This window comes from Camelus bactrianus, unplaced genomic scaffold, assembly GCF_048773025.1.
Source record: "Camelus bactrianus isolate YW-2024 breed Bactrian camel unplaced genomic scaffold, ASM4877302v1 HiC_scaffold_28, whole genome shotgun sequence".
NCBI lineage: Eukaryota > Metazoa > Chordata > Mammalia > Artiodactyla > Camelidae > Camelus > Camelus bactrianus.
The window spans coordinates 552,207-575,804 of NW_027413942.1; the positions used below are offsets into that span (position 1 = coordinate 552,207).

The 23,598-nt window shown below is 42.1% G+C and overlaps 2 long non-coding RNA genes across 2 annotated transcripts; both read right to left on the reverse strand.

The window, feature by feature from the left end:
• Window positions 1–215: 215 nt before the first annotated feature.
• On the reverse strand, window positions 216–6,497 carry LOC141576746 (uncharacterized). The gene is made up of 3 exons (XR_012505146.1): window positions 5,937–6,497; window positions 2,590–2,662; window positions 216–1,218 (listed from the first exon to the last, which is right to left on the reverse strand). It is a non-coding gene; the product is annotated as an uncharacterized LOC141576746 (long non-coding RNA).
• Window positions 6,498–7,876: 1,379 nt separating this feature from the next.
• On the reverse strand, window positions 7,877–22,312 carry LOC141576742 (uncharacterized). The gene is made up of 6 exons (XR_012505144.1): window positions 21,762–22,312; window positions 18,426–18,498; window positions 16,487–17,054; window positions 13,152–13,224; window positions 11,213–11,780; window positions 7,877–7,949 (listed from the first exon to the last, which is right to left on the reverse strand). It is a non-coding gene; the product is annotated as an uncharacterized LOC141576742 (long non-coding RNA).
• Between the last annotated feature and the right edge of the window lie 1,286 nt (window positions 22,313–23,598).

A 23,598-nucleotide genomic window follows, 5' to 3' on the forward strand; every position in this document is an offset into this window, starting at 1 on the left:
CACACTTGTATTCAGAACACAGATGCGTGCCTTAATATACATAAATATTGATTCAAAAGAGCATATCGTGACCTAACCCAAAAGTCGATTTTGAATAAGATTTGGTCATAGTCCGTGATATAGATTTACAATTCTTCCAACAGCAAGAATGAATGCCATATTCTACCCTAAGTAGAGAAGAAACGGCATAAGCCATTAACAAAGACAAGTAGCTCTGCAAAAGTGTACTAAGAGCAAACGAGCCAGATAGTAAAGTGCACATTGGGATTGGTTTTATTTCTCGGAATTTCAGCCCCCATGAAACTAATGGATCCGTTCTCTGAGAGCGTGGGTGTTTCAGCAGAAATCAACAAAAGGATATGTATTCTGGGTGAATGGATATTACACAAACATGAGTTTCCTTTAGTGGGGTCTCTGTGTACTGTGAGCTGTTAGAAAGTTTCAAGACGTGTGAAACCATAAACTAAAAATGGACACACTTCCCTCCGTTTGTACTGTATATACAGATCTGAACCAAAGGAAAGAGGGAAGATAAAAGGACAGTGGCACGCTAGTGGATAGAATCACATTTAACTTAGGAACCTCTCGTTTGATGCAGCCCCTCCCACAACACTGACAATATTCAGCAACCATTGGGGATGGCAGATACCGGTTGGATTCTAGGTGGTATCTTGGTGTGTACAGCGAGGCTTGTTTTGGCTGGTGGATCCAAGGTAACTGGGCAGAATTCTGTGGGTGGATCAGTGTGATGGAAGGGCTGCCGCCTTTGTGGAGATGGGCTTATATCTTTTTTTCGGGACGATGTGTAAGTTCGAGATAATGCTGCTGCCCAAAGACCTAAGTTCACGGGCAAGTTTCCAGAACCTGAAAGGGCAGACAGTGGAAGATCTGCCTGTCATCAGCTTACTGGTGAGGCTCCGAGGTACTTTCAGACTTGCCCAGTCCTGTTGAAGTCGACTTTATGGGAGACACGAAGATAAGCTGTCAGAAAAGCTGGCTGCACGGATTGAAGAGAGATGCGAACATATTGATGAGAGTTGTTCCGCTACAATGGAGAATACCGGCATGGAGACATCTCTAGAGAATACCAGGCTCGAAAATCATTCATGAGACCTACTGAACCTCTGTGATACTGGCAGAAATATTCGGAGTGTCAACGTGCACTTGACAAAGTCACTCCATTCTCTGCTCCAAGAACGGCTCCAAGATTCCTGACGTCTAAAAGAGAAGAGATGGCAGAGATGATAAAAGCGCTCATGTTCTTGGAAGAGGTCATGAGAATCCACACGTCCCAAGGGGCATTTACAAACCATTCAGACCAAAATGCACCAAGCCCAGGTAAGCCTTTTCCCAGGTTTGGGCCTTGCTATCAAGCACATGCTCTTCCCTCCCCTCCACTCAGGCATCCATTTTAAAGGATCAGAACCTGAGCTGCAATGAAGCCAGTAGGAGAAGAGCAAGCCCCTCCTAGAATCAGAATTCCTCCATCTTCACACTCTGTGAAGAACAGTGAAATCCTGAACGGTCAAATAATATCGCCTAAAATATTTGGGTATTGAATACTTAGCTCACACAAAGAAATGATGACCTTCCCCTAGATTCAGCAAATGATGGGATTATGTCTTGTCTGGGGTGAAGCTAGTGTGGTAAGTGAGAGGAATCTTTGACTGAACTTGAATATGTACTAAGCCTCAGTTTTTCAAGAAATTATAAGTAAATATTATGTCAGATACTGACCTGATCTCTAAAAGTCGTGAAAGCCTTTAAAGACACAGGTTTGTGGACCGTCTTTCTCTTCAGCCAAGCACCGGGTGCATGATATATTGGGGGTGCAGACTTGGTTGTGTTAAATTGCTTTACCCAACATGATCGGATGATTAAGGCTTCTCATCACTGATAGAAGTACACCTGTTTTCAGTAGCCTAGCATAGCTGCAGCAGGGTTCTCATAGCTAAAATGCCTGTATGTGCCTTTGGAATCAAGCCTAAATGTATATATTTTGTTTGGTTTTTCTTGTACTTTCCTAGAGAGGAATGTTACCCCTTGAAATGCCAACATTGGCCAGTATGTGTCATTGGCAATATAGGGCACCACATGCACAACGGAATCCCAGGTTCTCGGTTATTTCATGGTTTCAATAGGTATTTCATGGTTCCTGTTGGTATTGGAGGCTTCAACAGTAAAGGGTTGACATGTCCCCTTCAACATTTTGGACTGCGATTTTACTTTCTATCTGTCTACATTTTTTTTAGAGCTGACATAATGCTACAAAAATTGACAAGTCTGACTTCTAGGTAAATTTAGTACGTTTCAAACACTAACTTCATTTTCATATAAATCCCAAAACAGGTAAATCAATTCTATTAACATTCTTAAAAACTGCAAATGTGTTATCAACACAATGTCAAAATTGGAGTCTTCGGACAATCACTCCAACCATGGCTTTATAGAAAACAGAGCTAAACAAACATCACATTTCTGTGAATTACATCTGGAAAGTGTTGATTTATCGATGCCCAGTTGGCAGAGAACCAGTGCAACCTGCGCTCACTCCCTCCCATGTACACAGCAATGTAAACTTCCACTCACCCAGCCCTTGGCACAGGACACATTCCGAAGAGTGGTCTGTTACTTCCAAAGTCAGGCTGAGGCCTCAGAAAATCTGGAAGCAGGAGAAGGCAAAGTAAAGAATGGAAATCTGTGCAGGATCTGACCTCTGCTGATGGAGCAGCAAAGGTGAATCTCTGTTTTACTTGGACGCACACTCTCAAGCGGACAGCACACATGCGACTGTAGGTAATGCGCTGAGTGTTAGAAGAGTGCACAGCAGATGCTTGGCTGACATAACTCATAGAAATCAGCACAAAATATCCCCACAATTGATTCTGAGACCAAGATCCGATCTGCCAAATTTGAGCTAGTAGAGGCAGCGGGAAATGAGTTATAGAGCTACAGATAATGGCACACGCTGAGTCTCAGGGATCTGGAGTGCGTTGTGGGTTGTGGTGGGTTCTATCAAGAGAGCAAACCGACCTGTTACCCCAGTAAGAAAGCAACCACATTGGCGTGTGAGGTTGAGGTTTTTGATATGTGCCATGGCCACAACCACTGCATTTGCAGGCCCAGGATCAATTTGGCATTTTGCCAATAGAGCATGTGTGGGGCTCAACTAGAGAAGCCGTGATTCTGGTCTGAGGGATTCAGTGGCCCTTGGGTTTGAAATCAGTATCAAAAGCTTTAGGATCTGCTACAGTCATAACCAGGACAGGGATTAAGGATTGGTTTGAGGAAGAGAATTTGGTACAGCTCTGTGGTTGCATTCGGTCACCCATGACCCAAGGATGAGGGATCAAGGGAGAGTGGTCAAAGTCCACAACGTGAGAAGTTGAAGCATTTCCTTCAGCATTATCTCCCAAAACAGATGCTATATTTTAGATGGTACTGACATGGTACTGCCCAGTGGACACAAAGATCGGTCTGTGGGATCATTCCTGCAGTCCCTGATGTATGACATCCATACATATGTTTCCACTGGTGTTTCGGTAGACAGAGAAGCTCTGGGAAGAACTGGTAACATTGGGAAATTTCCATGGCAATAGAAAGCACAAGCACACTCTCAGCTTGCTGTTTTGTAAAGATTCCAAGATTACGTACAGAAGAATGCCGAGCTGAAAAGATTTAAGCTTCATTTCCAGAAGAGGAAGTGTACTCTGCACTTTCAGAATTGTGAGGTAAGTGCAATAAAACGAAGATTTTCTGATTGAAATAATATGGTGTGCTCATCACAAAAAAGGCAACACCAGCAATTAGAGAAATACCAGACAACACACAAAGGAACAGGACATGGCATCAATGCCTAGGGAAAATTGTCCTCACAGAAATATCATGGAACTTTGTACACCCAATGGTCTAAAATTTTCACTTAACAAAGCCCTATAAATCTATATTTGATACCTGATATTACTTGAAAAGTAGAGATAAAGAAGTATAGTAAAAGAAACAGGAAGTACCATTTTCAGTTCCAAAGAGCTTGAAGGCCCAAAAAATAAGCTTTCAAACATCTAGACAGCAAAACGCTACCAGAGCAAGTATTGAAAACTGAGGTGAGGAAAACATGAAGTACAACAGTGTCTCAGAATCACAAAAGGCAGTATACCGGGAAAGGGGAAGAGAAACTCTAAAAACGAGCCAAATAATATCAGAAAACTCAAGGATGAGACAATACCAGGGCTAAAGTCAGTCCAAAGCAGACTTGATAATGCAGATGGACTCTTGAAAGCCTGTGAAGACAGGGGAACAGAAATACTTCGAACAGAAGAAGACATAGAAAAAGAAGTGCAAAGCAATGCAAACATTGCTGTTGAAGCCTGGGGTAAGACAAAGCATGAAAGAGTATGATTCGTAAGAGTCCCAGATGGAAAAGCAAGATTAACACAAAAAAGCCTGAAATGATAATTGTAGAAAAGTCAGAGTGAAAATTGCTGAAATACAAGAAACAATCATCTATACGATTTCAAGAACTACACAGCATCCAAAGGAGGTGGAATCCCAATAGACATACTTGCAGCTGTTTAATTCAAATCAACAAAGTTCATGATCACCACAGTGATTTAAAATGCATCTGGAGGAAAGCAATTTAATCACAACAGAACCTCCAGAGGGGTTTCAGCTCATATCTCGGAAGAAATATTGCAGAACAGGGAGGAGTGCAAGGACATAGGCCATAACCTGAAAGAGAACAAGCTGTAATCATGAGTAGCCTATGCCACATGACTGCCATTTCTAATAACGGCAGAGCTAGGGAAATTCACAGACCAGCAAAGCTTAAAAGAATTCAGCAGTTCAAAACTTATCCTAAAAAAAAGATTGAGAATTCTACCCTGAATAGAAAAGTAGCAAGATGAAATGGAAATAAGAAAAACCATTATTGGAAATGCAAGAAGAGCGTGAGTTACAAACAAGAAACAAGAAGAAGGCAAGGAGGACATCAAAGCCATAAGATGGGAGAGGGTAGCAGGAAATCATAGGTGATTTTAAGCACTATCTGAAGTGATTCACATATATGACTCTCTGATTGAAGCAAACGGAGTGATGCATGGCCTAATGTGTTTGCAAAACCAACAACAAGCAAACAAACAAACAATCAAACAAAAATACAGACACCAAAAGGGTACGGTTGGCTGACATATACCAAAGAGACCATGAGTATTCAAAACAACATACTCAAAGTGATGTCAAGGATCATTCAGCACGCACTGAACCATTATCGCAGCTTAAATGTACTCAACACACTTGTATTCATAACACAGACGCGTGCCTTAATATTCATAAATATTGATTCAAAAGAGCATATCGTGACCTAACCCAAATGCCGATTTTGAATAAGATTTGGTCATAGTCCGTGATATAGATTTACAATTTTTCCAACAGCAAGAATGAATGCCATATTCTACCCTAAGTAGAGAAGAAACAGCATAAGCCTATAACAAAGACAAGTAGCTCTGCAAAAGTGTACTAAGAGCAAACGAGCCAGATAGTAAAGTGCACATTGGGATTGGTTTCATTTCTCGGAATTTCAGCCCCCATGAAGCAATTGGATCCGTTTACTGAGAGCGTGGGTGTTTCAGCAGAAAGCAACAGACGGATATGTATTCTGGGTGAATGGATATTACACAAACATGAGTTTCCTTTAGTGGGGTCTCTGTGTACTGTGAGCTGTTAGAAAGATTCAAGACGTGTGAAACCATAAACTAAAAATGGACACATTTCCCTCCGTTTGTACTGTATATACCGATGTGAACCAAAGGAACGAGGGAAGATAAAAGGACAGTGGCACGCTAGTGGATAGAATCACATTTAACTTAGGAACCTCTCGTTTGATGCAGCCCCTCCCCCAACACTGACAATATTCAGCAACATTTGGGGATGGCAGGTACCGTTTGGATTCTAGGTGGAATCTTGTTGTGTACCACGAGGCTTGTTTTGGCTGGTGGATCCAAGGTAACTGGGCAGAATTCTGTGGGTGGATCAGTGTGATGGAGGGGCTGTCGCCCTTTGTGGAGATTGGCTTAGTCTTTTGTTCGGGACACTGTGTAAGTTCGAGATAAAGCTGCTGCCCAAATACCTAAGTTCAAAGGTAAGTTTCCAGAACCTGAAAGGGCAGACAGTGGAAGATCTGCCTGTCATCAGCTTACTGGTGAGGCTCCGAGGTACTTTCAGACTTGCCCAGTCCTGTTGAAGTCGACTTTATGGGAGACATGAAGAGAAGCTGTCAGAAAAGTTGGCTGCACGGATTGAGGAGAGATGCAAACATATTGATGAGAGTTGTTCCGCTACAATGGAGAATACTGGCATAGAGACATCTCTAGAGAATACCAGGCTCGAAAATCATTCATGAGACCTACTGAACCTCTGTGATACTGGCAGAAACATTCAGAGTGTCAACGTGAACTTGAGAAAGTCACTCAATTCCCTGCTCCAAGTACGGCTCCAAGATATCTGACGTCTAAAAGAGAAGAGATGGCAGGGATGATAAAAGCGCTCATGTTCTTGGAAGAGGTCATGAGAATCCACACGTCCCAAGGGGCATTTACAAACCATTCAGACCAAAATGCACCAAGCCCAGGTAAGCCTTTTCCCAGGTTTGGGCCTTGCTATCAAGCACATGATCTTCCCTTCCCTCCACTCAGGCATCCATTTTAAAGGATCAGAACCTGAGCTGCAACGAAGACAGTAGGAGAAGAGCAAGCCCCTCCTAGAATCAGAATTCCTCCATTTTCATTTTCTGTGAACAACAGTGAACTCCTGAAAGGTCAAATACTCTCGCCAAAAATAGTTGGGAATTGAATAATTAGCTCACACAAAGAAATGATGGCCTTCCCCTAGATTCAGCAAATGATGGGATTATGTCTTGTCTGGGGTGAAGGGAGTGTGGTAAGTGAGAGGAATCTTTGACTGAACTTGAATATGTACTAAGCCTCAGTTTTTCAAGAAATTATAAGTAAATATTATGTCAGATACTGACCTGATCTCTAAAAGTCGTGAAAGCCTTTAAAGACACAGGTTTGTGGACCGTCTTTCTCTTCAGCCAAGCACCGGGTGCATGATATATTGGGGGTGCAGACTTGGTTGTGTTAAATTGCTTTACCCAACATGATCGGATGATTAAGGCTTCTCATCACTGATAGAAGTACACCTGTTTTCAGTAGCCTAGCATAGCTGCAGCAGGGTTCTCATAGCTAAAATGCCTGTATGTGCTTTTGGAATCAAGCCTAAATGTATATATTTTGTTTGGTTTTTCTTGTACTTTCCTAGAGAGGAATGTTACCCCTTGAAATGCCAACATTGGCCAGTATGTGTCATTGGAAATATAGGGCACCACATGAACAACGGAAACCCAGTTTCACGGTTATTTCATGGTTTCAATAGGTACTTCATGGTTAATGTTGGTGTTGGAGGCTTCTACAGTAAAGAGTTGACATGTAACCTTCAACATTTTGGACTGCGATTTTACTTTCTATCTGTCTACATTTTTCTTACAGCTGACATAATGTTACAAAAATTGACAAGTCTGACTTCTAGGTAAATTTAGTGCGTTTCAAACACTAACTTCATTTTCATATAAATCCCAAAACAGGTAAATCAATCCTATTGACCTTCTTAAAAACTGCAACTGTGTTATCAACACAATGTCAAAATTGGAGTCTTCGGACAATCCCTCCAACCATGGCTTTATAGAAAACAGAGCTAAACAAACATCACATTTCTGTGAATTACATCTGGAAAGTGTTGATTTATCGATGCCCAGTTGGCAGAGAACCAGTGCAACCTGCGCTCACTCCTTCCCATGTACACAGCAATGTAAACTTCCACTCACCCAGCCCTTGGCACAGGACACTTTCCGAAGAGTGGTCTGTTACTTCCAAAGACAAGCTGAGGCCTCAGAAAACCTGGAAGCAGGAGAAGGTAAAGTAGAGAATGGAAATCTGTGCAGGATCTAACCTCTGCTGATGGAGCAGCAAAGGTGAAACTCTGTTTTACTTGGACGCACACTCTCAAGCGGACAGCACACATGGGACTTTAGGTAATGCGCTGAGTGTTAGAAGAGTGCACAGCAGATGCTTGGCTGACATAACTCATAGAAATCAGCACAAAATATCCCCACAATTGATTCTGAGACCAAGATCCGATCTGCCAAACTTGAGCTAGATGAGGCAGCGGAAAATTAGGTATAGTGCTACAGATAATGGCACACGCTGAGTCTCAGGGATCTGGAGTGCGTTGTGGGTTGTGGTGGGTTCTATCAAGAGAGCAAAACGACCTGTTACCCCAGTAAGAAATCAACCACATTGGCGTGTGTGGTTGAGGTTTTCGATATGTGACATGGCCACATCCACTGTATCTTGCAGGCCCAGGATCAATTTGGCATTTTGCCAATAGAGCACGTGTGGGTCTCAACTAGAGAAGCCGTGCATCTGGTCTGAGGGATTCAGTGGCCCTTTAGTTTGAAATCAGTATTCAAACTTTAGGATCTGCTACAGTCATAACCTGGACAGGGATTAAGGATTGGTTTGAGGAAGAGAATTCGGTACAGCTCTGTGGTTACATTCGTGAACCCATGCCCCCAGGATGAAGGATCAAGGGAGAGTGGTCAAAGTCCACAACGTGAGAAGTTGAAGCATTTCCTTCAGCATTATCTCCCAAATGCAGATGCTACATTTTGGATGGCACTGACATGCTACTGCCCAGAGGACACAAAGTTCGGTCTGCGGGATCATTCCAGCAGGCCCTGATGTATGACATCCATACATATGTTTCCATTGGTGTTTCTGTAGACAGAGAAGCTCTGGGAAAAACTGGTATCATTGGGACATTCCCATGGCAATAGAAAGCACAAGCGCACTCTCAGTTTGCTGTGTTGGAAAGACTCGATTAAGACGTACAGCAGAATGCTGAGCTGAAATGCTTTAAGCTTCATTTCCAGAAGAGGAAGTGAACTCTGCATTTTCAGAATTGTGAGGCAAGTGCAATAAAATGAAGTTTTATTAATTGAAATAATATGGTGTGCTCATCACAACAAAGGCAACACCAGCAAATTGAGATGTACCAGACAACACACACAGGAAGAGGACATGGCATCAATGCCTAGGGAAAATTGTCCTCACAGAAATATCATGGAACTTTGTACACCAAATGGTCTAAAACTTTCACTTAAAAACCCATATAAATCTATATTAGATACCTGATATTATTTGACCAGTAGAGATAAAGAATTATAGTAAAACAAACAGGAAGTACAATTTTCAGTTCCAAAGAGTTTGAAGGCCCAAAAAATAAGTTTTCAAACACCTAGACTGCAAAACGCTACCAGAGCAAGTTTTGAAATCTGAGGTGAGGAATACTGGTAGTACAACAGTGTCTCAGAATCACAAAAGGCATTATACCGTGAAAGGGGAAGAGAAACTCTAAAAACGAGACAAATAATATCAGAAAACCCAAGGATGAGACAATACAAGGGCTAAAGTCAGTCCAAAGCAGACTTGATAATGCAGACGGACTCGTGAAAGACTGTGAAGGCAGGGGAACAGAAATCCCTCGATCAGAAGAAGACATAGAAAAAGAAGTGCAAAGCAATGCAAACATTGCTGTTGAAGCCTGGGGTAAGACAAAGCATGAAAGACTATGATTCGTAAGAGTCCCAGATGGAAAAGCAAGATTAAAAAAGAAAGCCTGAAAAGATATTTGTAGAAAAGACAGACTGAAACTTGCTGAAAGACAAGAAAGAATCATCTATACGGATTCAGGAACGACACAGCGTCCAAAGGAGGTGGAATCCAAATAGACCTACTTGCAGCTGTATAATTCAAATCAACAAAGTTCATGATAACCACAGTGATTTAAAATGCATCTAGAGGAAAGCAATTTAGTCACAACAGAAACTCCAGAGGGGTTTCAGCTCATATCTCGGCAGAAAAATTGCAGAACAGGGAGGAGTGCAAGGACATAGGCCATATCCTGAATGAGAACAAGCTGTAATCATGGGTAGCCTATGCCACATGACTGCCATTTCTAATAACGGCAGAGCTAGGGAAATTCACATACCAGCAAAGCTTAAAAGAATTCAGCAGTTCAAAACTTATCCTAAAAGAAAGATTGAGAATTCTACCCTGAGTAGAAAAGTAGCAACATGAAATAGATAAAAGAAAAACCATTATTGGAAATGCAAGAAGAGTGTGAGTTACAAACAAGAAACAAGAAGAAGGCAAGGAGGACATCAAAGCCATAAGATGGGAGAGGGTAGCAGGAAATCATAGGTGATTTTAAGCACTATCTGAAGTGATTCACATATATGACTCTCTGATTGAAGCAAACGGAGTGATGCATGGCCTAATGTGTTTGCAAAACCAACAACAAGCAAACAAACAAACAATCAAACAAACACACACCAAAAGGCTACGGTTGGTTGACATATACAAAAGAAACCATGAGTATTCAAAACAAAATACTCAAAGTGATGTGAAGGATCATTCAGCACGCACCGACAGTGTATCGCAGCTTAAATGTACTCAACAAACTTGTATTCAGAACACAGATGCGTGCCTTAATATTCATAAATATTGATTCAAAAGAGCATATCGTGACCTAACCCAAATGCCGATTTTGAAAAAGATTGGGTCATAGTCCGTGATATAGACTTACAATTCTTCCATCAGCAAGAATGAATGCCATATTCTACCCTAAGTAGAGAAGAAATGGCATAAGCCTATAACAAAGACAAGTAGCTCTGCAAAACTGTACTAAGAGCAAACGGGACAGACAGTAAAGTGCACATTGGGATTGGTTTAATTTCTCGGAATTTCAGCCCCCATGAAAAATTGGATCCGTTTACTGAGAGCGTGGGTGTTTCAGCAGAAAGCAACAGACCGATATGTATTCTGGGTGAATGGATATTACACAAACATGAGTTTCCTTTAGTGGGGTCTCTGTGTACTGTGAGCTGTTAGAAAGTTTCAAGACGTGTGAAACCATAAACTAAAAATGGACACACTTCCCTCCGTTTGTACTGTATATACAGATCTGAACCAAAGAGGGAAGATAAAAGGACAGTGGCACGCTAGTGGATAGAATCACATTTAGCTTAGGAACCTCTCGTTTGATGCAGCCCCTCCCCCAACACTGATAATATTCAGCAACCATTGGGGATGGCAGGTACCTGTTGGATTCTAGGTGGAATCTTGGTGTGTACCGCGAGGCATGTTGTGGCTGGTGGATCCAAGGTAACTGGGCAGAATTCTGTGGGTGGATCAGTGTGATGGAGGGGCTGCCGCCATGTGGAGATTGGCTTAGGTCTTTTGTTCGGGACGCTGTGTAAGTTCGAGATAATGCTGCTGCCCAAAGACCTAAGTTCACGGGTAAGTTTCTAGAACCTGAAAGGGCAGACAGTGGAAGATCTGCCTGTCATCAGCTTACTGGTGAGGCTCCGAGGTTCTTTCAGATTTGCCCAGTCCTGTTGAAGTCGACGTTATGGGAGACACGAAGAGAAGCTGTCAGAAAAGCTGGCTGCACGGATTGAGGAGAGATGCGAACAAATTGATGAGAGTTGTTCCGCTACAATGGAGAATACCAGCATGGAGACTTCTCTATAGAATACCAGGCTCGAAAATCATTCATGAGACCTACTGAACCTCTGTGATTCTGGCAGAAACATTTGGAGTGTCAACGTGCACTTGAGAATGTCACTCAATTCTCTGATCCAAGAACGGCTCCAAGATTCCTGACGTCTAAAAGAGAAGAGATGGCAGAGATGATAAAAGCGCTCATGTTCTTGGAAGAGGTCATGAGAAACCACACGTCCCAAGGGGCATTTACAAACCATTCAGACCAAAATGCACCAAGCCCAGGTAAGCCTTTTCCCAGGTTTGGGCCTTGCTATCAAGCACATGCTGTTCCCTCTCCTCCACTCAGTCATCCATTTTAAAGGATCAGAACCTGAGCTGCAATGAAGCCAGTAGGAGAAGAGCAAGTCCCTCCTAGAATCAGAGTTCCTCCATCTTCACATTCTGTGAACAGCAGTGAATTCTTGAAAGGTCAAATACTCTCGCCTAAAATATTTGGGAATTCAATACTTAGCTCACACAAAGAAATGATGACCTTCCCCTAGATTCAGCAAATCCTGGGTTTATGTCTTGTCTGGGGTGAAGGGAGTGTGGTAAGTGAGAGGAATCTTTGACTGAACTTGAATATGTACTAGGCCTCAGTTTTTCAAGATAGTATAGGTAAATATTATGTCAGATAGTGACCTGAACTGTAAAAGTCGTGAAAGAATTTAAAGACACAGTTTTGGTGGACCGTCTTTCTCTTCAGCCAAGCACCGGGTGCACGATATATTGGGGGTGCAGACTTGGTTGTGTTAAATTGCTTTACCCAACATGATCGGATGATTAAGTGTTCTCATCACTGATAGAAGAATACCTGCTTTTCAGTAGCCTTGCATAGCTGCAGCAGGGTTCTCATAGCTTAAATGCCTGTATGTGCTTTTGGAATCAAGCCTAAATGTATATATTTTGTTTGGTTTTTCTTGTACTTTCCTAGAGAGGAATGTTACCCCTTGAAATGCCAACATTGGCCAGTATGTGTCATTGGCAATATAGGGCACCACATGCACAATTGAATCCCAGGTTCTCGGTAATTTCATGGTTTCAATAGGTACTTCATGGTTCCTGTTGGTGTTGGAGGCTTCAACAGTAAAGAGTTGATTTGTCCCCTTCAACATTTTGGACTGCGATTTTACTTTCTATCTGTCTAAATTTTTTTTAGAGCTGACATAATGTTACAAAAATTGACAAGTCTGACTTCTAGGTAAATTTAGTACGTTCCAAACACTAACTTCATTTTCATATAAATCCCAAAACATGTAAATCAATTCTATTAACCTTCATAAAAACTGCAACTCTGTTATCACCCAATGTCAAAATTGGGTCTTCGGACAATCCCTCCAACCATGGCTTTATAGAAAACAGAGCTAAACAAACATCACATTTCTGTGAATTACATCTGGAAAGTGTTGATTTATCGATGCCCAGTTGGCAGAGAACCAGTGCAACCTGCGCTCACTCCTTCCCATGTACACAGCAATGTAAACTTCCACTCACCCAGCCCTTGGCACAGGACACTTTCCGAAGAGTGGTCTGTTACTTCCAAAGACAAGCTGAGGCCTCAGAAAACCTGGAAGCAGGAGAAGGTAAAGTAGAGAATGGAAATCTGTGCAGGATCTAACCTCTGCTGATGGAGCAGCAAAGGTGAAACTCTGTTTTACTTGGACGCACACTCTCAAGCGGACAGCACACATGGGACTTTAGGTAATGCGCTGAGTGTTAGAAGAGTGCACAGCAGATGCTTGGCTGACATAACTCATAGAAATCAGCACAAAATATCCCCACAATTGATTCTGAGACCAAGATCCGATCTGCCAAACTTGAGCTAGATGAGGCAGCGGAAAATTAGGTATAGTGCTACAGATAATGGCACACGCTGAGTCTCAGGGATCTGGAGTGCGTTGTGGGTTGTGGTGGGTTCTATCAAGAGAGCAAACCGACCTGTTACCCCAGTAAGAAATCAACCACATTGGCGTGTGTGGTTGAGGTTTTCGATATGTGACATGGCCACATCCACTGTATCTTGCAGGCCCAGGATCAATTTGGCATTTTGCCAATAGAGCACGTGTGGGTCTCAACTAGAGAAGCCGTGCATCTGGTCTGAGGGATTCAGTGGCCCTTTAGTTTGAAATCAGTATTCAAACTTTAGGATCTGCTACAGTCATAACCTGGACAGGGATTAAGGATTGGTTTGAGGAAGAGAATTCGGTACAGCTCTGTGGTTACATTCGTGAACCCATGCCCCCAGGATGAAGGATCAAGGGAGAGTGGTCAAAGTCCACAACGTGAGAAGTTGAAGCATTTCCTTCAGCATTATCTCCCAAATGCAGATGCTACATTTTGGATGGCACTGACATGCTACTGCCCAGAGGACACAAAGTTCGGTCTGCGGGATCATTCCAGCAGGCCCTGATGTATGACATCCATACATATGTTTCCATTGGTGTTTCTGTAGACAGAGAAGCTCTGGGAAAAACTGGTATCATTGGGACATTCCCATGGCAATAGAAAGCACAAGCGCACTCTCAGTTTGCTGTGTTGGAAAGACTCGATTAAGACGTACAGCAGAATGCTGAGCTGAAATGCTTTAAGCTTCATTTCCAGAAGAGGAAGTGAACTCTGCATTTTCAGAATTGTGAGGCAAGTGCAATAAAATGAAGTTTTATTAATTGAAATAATATGGTGTGCTCATCACAACAAAGGCAACACCAGCAAATTGAGATGTACCAGACAACACACACAGGAAGAGGACATGGCATCAATGCCTAGGGAAAATTGTCCTCACAGAAATATCATGGAACTTTGTACACCAAATGGTCTAAAACTTTCACTTAAAAACCCGTATAAATCTATATTAGATACCTGATATTATTTGACCAGTAGAGATAAAGAATTATAGTAAAACAAACAGGAAGTACAATTTTCAGTTCCAAAGAGTTTGAAGGCCCAAAAAATAAGTTTTCAAACACCTAGACTGCAAAACGCTACCAGAGCAAGTTTTGAAATCTGAGGTGAGGAATACTGGTAGTACAACAGTGTCTCAGAATCACAAAAGGCATTATACCGTGAAAGGGGAAGAGAAACTCTAAAAACGAGACAAATAATATCAGAAAACCCAAGGATGAGACAATACAAGGGCTAAAGTCAGTCCAAAGCAGACTTGATAATGCAGACGGACTCGTGAAAGACTGTGAAGGCAGGGGAACAGAAATCCCTCGATCAGAAGAAGACATAGAAAAAGAAGTGCAAAGCAATGCAAACATTGCTGTTGAAGCCTGGGGTAAGACAAAGCATGAAAGACTATGATTCGTAAGAGTCCCAGATGGAAAAGCAAGATTAAAAAAGAAAGCCTGAAAAGATATTTGTAGAAAAGACAGACTGAAACTTGCTGAAAGACAAGAAAGAATCATCTATACGGATTCAGGAACGACACAGCGTCCAAAGGAGGTGGAATCCAAATAGACCTACTTGCAGCTGTATAATTCAAATCAACAAAGTTCATGATAACCACAGTGATTTAAAATGCATCTAGAGGAAAGCAATTTAGTCACAACAGAAACTCCAGAGGGGTTTCAGCTCATATCTCGGCAGAAAAATTGCAGAACAGGGAGGAGTGCAAGGACATAGGCCATATCCTGAATGAGAACAAGCTGTAATCATGGGTAGCCTATGCCACATGACTGCCATTTCTAATAACGGCAGAGCTAGGGAAATTCACATACCAGCAAAGCTTAAAAGAATTCAGCAGTTCAAAACTTATCCTAAAAGAAAGATTGAGAATTCTACCCTGAGTAGAAAAGTAGCAACATGAAATAGATAAAAGAAAAACCATTATTGGAAATGCAAGAAGAGTGTGAGTTACAAACAAGAAACAAGAAGAAGGCAAGGAGGACATCAAAGCCATAAGATGGGAGAGGGTAGCAGGAAATCATAGGTGATTTTAAGCACTATCTGAAGTGATTCACATATATGACTCTCTGATTGAAGCAAACGGAGTGATGCATGGCCTAATGTGTTTGCAAAACCAACAACAAGCAAACAAACAAACAATCAAACAAACACACACCAAAAGGCTACGGTTGGTTGACATATACAAAAGAAACCATGAGTATTCAAAACAAAATACTCAAAGTGATGTGAAGGATCATTCAGCACGCACCGACAGTGTATCGCAGCTTAAATGTACTCAACAAACTTGTATTCAGAACACAGATGCGTGCCTTAATATTCATAAATATTGATTCAAAAGAGCATATCGTGACCTAACCCAAATGCCGATTTTGAAAAAGATTGGGTCATAGTCCGTGATATAGACTTACAATTCTTCCTCAGCAAGAATGAATGCCATATTCTACCCTAAGTAGAGAAGAAATGGCATAAGCCTATAACAAAGACAAGTAGCTCTGCAAAACTGTACTAAGAGCAAACGGGACAGACAGTAAAGTGCACATTGGGATTGGTTTAATTTCTCGGAATTTCAGCCCCCATGAAAAATTGGATCCGTTTACTGAGAGCGTGGGTGTTTCAGCAGAAAGCAACAGACCGATATGTATTCTGGGTGAATGGATATTACACAAACATGAGTTTCCTTTAGTGGGGTCTCTGTGTACTGTGAGCTGTTAGAAAGTTTCAAGACGTGTGAAACCATAAACTAAAAATGGACACACTTCCCTCCGTTTGTACTGTATATACAGATCTGAACCAAAGAGGGAAGATAAAAGGACAGTGGCACGCTAGTGGATAGAATCACATTTAGCTTAGGAACCTCTCGTTTGATGCAGCCCCTCCCCCAACACTGATAATATTCAGCAACCATTGGGGATGGCAGGTACCTGTTGGATTCTAGGTGGAATCTTGGTGTGTACCGCGAGGCATGTTGTGGCTGGTGGATCCAAGGTAACTGGGCAGAATTCTGTGGGTGGATCAGTGTGATGGAGGGGCTGCCGCCATGTGGAGATTGGCTTAGGTCTTTTGTTCGGGACGCTGTGTAAGTTCGAGATAATGCTGCTGCCCAAAGACCTAAGTTCACGGGTAAGTTTCTAGAACCTGAAAGGGCAGACAGTGGAAGATCTGCCTGTCATCAGCTTACTGGTGAGGCTCCGAGGTTCTTTCAGATTTGCCCAGTCCTGTTGAAGTCGACGTTATGGGAGACACGAAGAGAAGCTGTCAGAAAAGCTGGCTGCACGGATTGAGGAGAGATGCGAACAAATTGATGAGAGTTGTTCCGCTACAATGGAGAATACCAGCATGGAGACTTCTCTATAGAATACCAGGCTCGAAAATCATTCATGAGACCTACTGAACCTCTGTGATTCTGGCAGAAACATTTGGAGTGTCAACGTGCACTTGAGAATGTCACTCAATTCTCTGATCCAAGAACGGCTCCAAGATTCCTGACGTCTAAAAGAGAAGAGATGGCAGAGATGATAAAAGCGCTCATGTTCTTGGAAGAGGTCATGAGAAACCACACGTCCCAAGGGGCATTTACAAACCATTCAGACCAAAATGCACCAAGCCCAGGTAAGCCTTTTCCCAGGTTTGGGCCTTGCTATCAAGCACATGCTGTTCCCTCTCCTCCACTCAGTCATCCATTTTAAAGGATCAGAACCTGAGCTGCAATGAAGCCAGTAGGAGAAGAGCAAGTCCCTCCTAGAATCAGAGTTCCTCCATCTTCACATTCTGTGAACAACAGTGAATTCTTGAAAGGTCAAATACTCTCGCCTAAAATATTTGGGAATTCAATACTTAGCTCACACAAAGAAATGATGACCTTCCCCTAGATTCAGCAAATCCTGGGTTTATGTCTTGTCTGGGGTGAAGGGAGTGTGGTAAGTGAGAGGAATCTTTGACTGAACTTGAATATGTACTAGGCCTCAGTTTTTCAAGATAGTATAGGTAAATATTATGTCAGATAGTGACCTGAACTGTAAAAGTCGTGAAAGAATTTAAAGACACAGTTTTGGTGGACCGTCTTTCTCTTCAGCCAAGCACCGGGTGCACGATATATTGGGGGTGCAGACTTGGTTGTGTTAAATTGCTTTACCCAACATGATCGGATGATTAAGTGTTCTCATCACTGATAGAAGAATACCTGCTTTTCAGTAGCCTTGCATAGCTGCAGCAGGGTTCTCATAGCTTAAATGCCTGTATGTGCTTTTGGAATCAAGCCTAAATGTATATATTTTGTTTGGTTTTTCTTGTACTTTCCTAGAGAGGAATGTTACCCCTTGAAATGCCAACATTGGCCAGTATGTGTCATTGGCAATATAGGGCACCACATGCACAATTGAATCCCAGGTTCTCGGTAATTTCATGGTTTCAATAGGTACTTCATGGTTCCTGTTGGTGTTGGAGGCTTCAACAGTAAAGAGTTGATTTGTCCCCTTCAACATTTTGGACTGCGATTTTACTTTCTATCTGTCTAAATTTTTTTTAGAGCTGACATAATGTTACAAAAATTGACAAGTCTGACTTCTAGGTAAATTTAGTACGTTCCAAACACTAACTTCATTTTCATATAAATCCCAAAACATGTAAATCAATTCTATTAACCTTCATAAAAACTGCAACTCTGTTATCACCCAATGTCAAAATTGGGTCTTCGGACAATCCCTCCAACCATGGCTTTATAGAAAACAGAGCTAAACAAACATCACATTTCTGTGAATTACATCTGGAAAGTGTTGATTTATCGATGCCCAGTTGGCAGAGAACCAGTGCAACCTGCGCTCACTCCTTCCCATGTACACAGCAATGTAAACTTCCACTCACCCAGCCCTTGGCACAGGACACTTTCCGAAGAGTGGTCTGTTACTTCCAAAGACAGGCTGAGGCCTCAGAAAACCTGGAAGCAGGAGAAGGTAAAGTAGAGAATGGAAATCTGTGCAGGATCTGACCTCTGCTGATGGAGCAGCAAAGGTGAAACTCTGTTTTACTTGGACGCACACTCTCAAGCGGACAGCACTCATGGGACTGAAAGTAATGCGCTGAGTGTTAGAAGAGTGCACAGCAGATGCTTGGCTGACATAACTCATAGAACTCAGCACAAAATATCCCCACAATTGATTCTGAGACCAAGATCTGATCTGCCAAATTTGAGCTAGTAGAGGCAGCGGAAAACGAGGTATAGAGCTACAGATAATGGCACACGCTGAGTCTCAGGGATCTGGACTGTGTTGTGGGTTGTGGTGGGTTCTATCAAGAGAGCAAAACGACCTGTTACCCCAGTAAGAAATCAACCACATTGGCGTGTGTGGTTGAGGTTTTCGATATGTGACATGGCCACATCCACTGTATCTTGCAGGCCCAGGATCAATTTGGCATTTTGCCAATAGAGCACGTGTGGGTCTCAACTAGAGAAGCCGTGCATCTGGTCTGAGGGATTCAGTGGCCCTTTAGTTTGAAATCAGTATTCAAACTTTAGGATCTGCTACAGTCATAACCTGGACAGGGATTAAGGATTGGTTTGAGGAAGAGAATTCGGTACAGCTCTGTGGTTACATTCGTGAACCCATGCCCCCAGGATGAAGGATCAAGGGAGAGTGGTCAAAGTCCACAACGTGAGAAGTTGAAGCATTTCCTTCAGCATTATCTCCCAAATGCAGATGCTACATTTTGGATGGCACTGACATGCTACTGCCCAGAGGACACAAAGTTCGGTCTGCGGGATCATTCCAGCAGGCCCTGATGTATGACATCCATACATATGTTTCCATTGGTGTTTCTGTAGACAGAGAAGCTCTGGGAAAAACTGGTATCATTGGGACATTCCCATGGCAATAGAAAGCACAAGCGCACTCTCAGTTTGCTGTGTTGGAAAGACTCGATTAAGACGTACAGCAGAATGCTGAGCTGAAATGCTTTAAGCTTCATTTCCAGAAGAGGAAGTGAACTCTGCATTTTCAGAATTGTGAGGCAAGTGCAATAAAATGAAGTTTTATTAATTGAAATAATATGGTGTGCTCATCACAACAAAGGCAACACCAGCAAATTGAGATGTACCAGACAACACACACAGGAAGAGGACATGGCATCAATGCCTAGGGAAAATTGTCCTCACAGAAATATCATGGAACTTTGTACACCAAATGGTCTAAAACTTTCACTTAAAAACCCGTATAAATCTATATTAGATACCTGATATTATTTGACCAGTAGAGATAAAGAATTATAGTAAAACAAACAGGAAGTACAATTTTCAGTTCCAAAGAGTTTGAAGGCCCAAAAAATAAGTTTTCAAACACCTAGACTGCAAAACGCTACCAGAGCAAGTTTTGAAATCTGAGGTGAGGAATACTGGTAGTACAACAGTGTCTCAGAATCACAAAAGGCATTATACCGTGAAAGGGGAAGAGAAACTCTAAAAACGAGACAAATAATATCAGAAAACCCAAGGATGAGACAATACAAGGGCTAAAGTCAGTCCAAAGCAGACTTGATAATGCAGACGGACTCGTGAAAGACTGTGAAGGCAGGGGAACAGAAATCCCTCGATCAGAAGAAGACATAGAAAAAGAAGTGCAAAGCAATGCAAACATTGCTGTTGAAGCCTGGGGTAAGACAAAGCATGAAAGACTATGATTCGTAAGAGTCCCAGATGGAAAAGCAAGATTAAAAAAGAAAGCCTGAAAAGATATTTGTAGAAAAGACAGACTGAAACTTGCTGAAAGACAAGAAAGAATCATCTATACGGATTCAGGAACGACACAGCGTCCAAAGGAGGTGGAATCCAAATAGACCTACTTGCAGCTGTATAATTCAAATCAACAAAGTTCATGATAACCACAGTGATTTAAAATGCATCTAGAGGAAAGCAATTTAGTCACAACAGAAACTCCAGAGGGGTTTCAGCTCATATCTCGGCAGAAAAATTGCAGAACAGGGAGGAGTGCAAGGACATAGGCCATATCCTGAATGAGAACAAGCTGTAATCATGGGTAGCCTATGCCACATGACTGCCATTTCTAATAACGGCAGAGCTAGGGAAATTCACATACCAGCAAAGCTTAAAAGAATTCAGCAGTTCAAAACTTATCCTAAAAGAAAGATTGAGAATTCTACCCTGAGTAGAAAAGTAGCAACATGAAATAGATAAAAGAAAAACCATTATTGGAAATGCAAGAAGAGTGTGAGTTACAAACAAGAAACAAGAAGAAGGCAAGGAGGACATCAAAGCCATAAGATGGGAGAGGGTAGCAGGAAATCATAGGTGATTTTAAGCACTATCTGAAGTGATTCACATATATGACTCTCTGATTGAAGCAAACGGAGTGATGCATGGCCTAATGTGTTTGCAAAACCAACAACAAGCAAACAAACAAACAATCAAACAAACACACACCAAAAGGCTACGGTTGGTTGACATATACAAAAGAAACCATGAGTATTCAAAACAAAATACTCAAAGTGATGTGAAGGATCATTCAGCACGCACCGACAGTGTATCGCAGCTTAAATGTACTCAACAAACTTGTATTCAGAACACAGATGCGTGCCTTAATATTCATAAATATTGATTCAAAAGAGCATATCGTGACCTAACCCAAATGCCGATTTTGAAAAAGATTGGGTCATAGTCCGTGATATAGACTTACAATTCTTCCATCAGCAAGAATGAATGCCATATTCTACCCTAAGTAGAGAAGAAATGGCATAAGCCTATAACAAAGACAAGTAGCTCTGCAAAACTGTACTAAGAGCAAACGGGACAGACAGTAAAGTGCACATTGGGATTGGTTTAATTTCTCGGAATTTCAGCCCCCATGAAAAATTGGATCCGTTTACTGAGAGCGTGGGTGTTTCAGCAGAAAGCAACAGACCGATATGTATTCTGGGTGAATGGATATTACACAAACATGAGTTTCCTTTAGTGGGGTCTCTGTGTACTGTGAGCTGTTAGAAAGTTTCAAGACGTGTGAAACCATAAACTAAAAATGGACACACTTCCCTCCGTTTGTACTGTATATACAGATCTGAACCAAAGAGGGAAGATAAAAGGACAGTGGCACGCTAGTGGATAGAATCACATTTAGCTTAGGAACCTCTCGTTTGATGCAGCCCCTCCCCCAACACTGATAATATTCAGCAACCATTGGGGATGGCAGGTACCTGTTGGATTCTAGGTGGAATCTTGGTGTGTACCGCGAGGCATGTTGTGGCTGGTGGATCCAAGGTAACTGGGCAGAATTCTGTGGGTGGATCAGTGTGATGGAGGGGCTGCCGCCATGTGGAGATTGGCTTAGGTCTTTTGTTCGGGACGCTGTGTAAGTTCGAGATAATGCTGCTGCCCAAAGACCTAAGTTCACGGGTAAGTTTCTAGAACCTGAAAGGGCAGACAGTGGAAGATCTGCCTGTCATCAGCTTACTGGTGAGGCTCCGAGGTTCTTTCAGATTTGCCCAGTCCTGTTGAAGTCGACGTTATGGGAGACACGAAGAGAAGCTGTCAGAAAAGCTGGCTGCACGGATTGAGGAGAGATGCGAACAAATTGATGAGAGTTGTTCCGCTACAATGGAGAATACCAGCATGGAGACTTCTCTATAGAATACCAGGCTCGAAAATCATTCATGAGACCTACTGAACCTCTGTGATTCTGGCAGAAACATTTGGAGTGTCAACGTGCACTTGAGAATGTCACTCAATTCTCTGATCCAAGAACGGCTCCAAGATTCCTGACGTCTAAAAGAGAAGAGATGGCAGAGATGATAAAAGCGCTCATGTTCTTGGAAGAGGTCATGAGAAACCACACGTCCCAAGGGGCATTTACAAACCATTCAGACCAAAATGCACCAAGCCCAGGTAAGCCTTTTCCCAGGTTTGGGCCTTGCTATCAAGCACATGCTGTTCCCTCTCCTCCACTCAGTCATCCATTTTAAAGGATCAGAACCTGAGCTGCAATGAAGCCAGTAGGAGAAGAGCAAGTCCCTCCTAGAATCAGAGTTCCTCCATCTTCACATTCTGTGAACAACAGTGAATTCTTGAAAGGTCAAATACTCTCGCCTAAAATATTTGGGAATTCAATACTTAGCTCACACAAAGAAATGATGACCTTCCCCTAGATTCAGCAAATCCTGGGTTTATGTCTTGTCTGGGGTGAAGGGAGTGTGGTAAGTGAGAGGAATCTTTGACTGAACTTGAATATGTACTAGGCCTCAGTTTTTCAAGATAGTATAGGTAAATATTATGTCAGATAGTGACCTGAACTGTAAAAGTCGTGAAAGAATTTAAAGACACAGTTTTGGTGGACCGTCTTTCTCTTCAGCCAAGCACCGGGTGCACGATATATTGGGGGTGCAGACTTGGTTGTGTTAAATTGCTTTACCCAACATGATCGGATGATTAAGTGTTCTCATCACTGATAGAAGAATACCTGCTTTTCAGTAGCCTTGCATAGCTGCAGCAGGGTTCTCATAGCTTAAATGCCTGTATGTGCTTTTGGAATCAAGCCTAAATGTATATATTTTGTTTGGTTTTTCTTGTACTTTCCTAGAGAGGAATGTTACCCCTTGAAATGCCAACATTGGCCAGTATGTGTCATTGGCAATATAGGGCACCACATGCACAATTGAATCCCAGGTTCTCGGTAATTTCATGGTTTCAATAGGTACTTCATGGTTCCTGTTGGTGTTGGAGGCTTCAACAGTAAAGAGTTGATTTGTCCCCTTCAACATTTTGGACTGCGATTTTACTTTCTATCTGTCTAAATTTTTTTTAGAGCTGACATAATGTTACAAAAATTGACAAGTCTGACTTCTAGGTAAATTTAGTACGTTCCAAACACTAACTTCATTTTCATATAAATCCCAAAACATGTAAATCAATTCTATTAACCTTCATAAAAACTGCAACTCTGTTATCACCCAATGTCAAAATTGGGTCTTCGGACAATCCCTCCAACCATGGCTTTATAGAAAACAGAGCTAAACAAACATCACATTTCTGTGAATT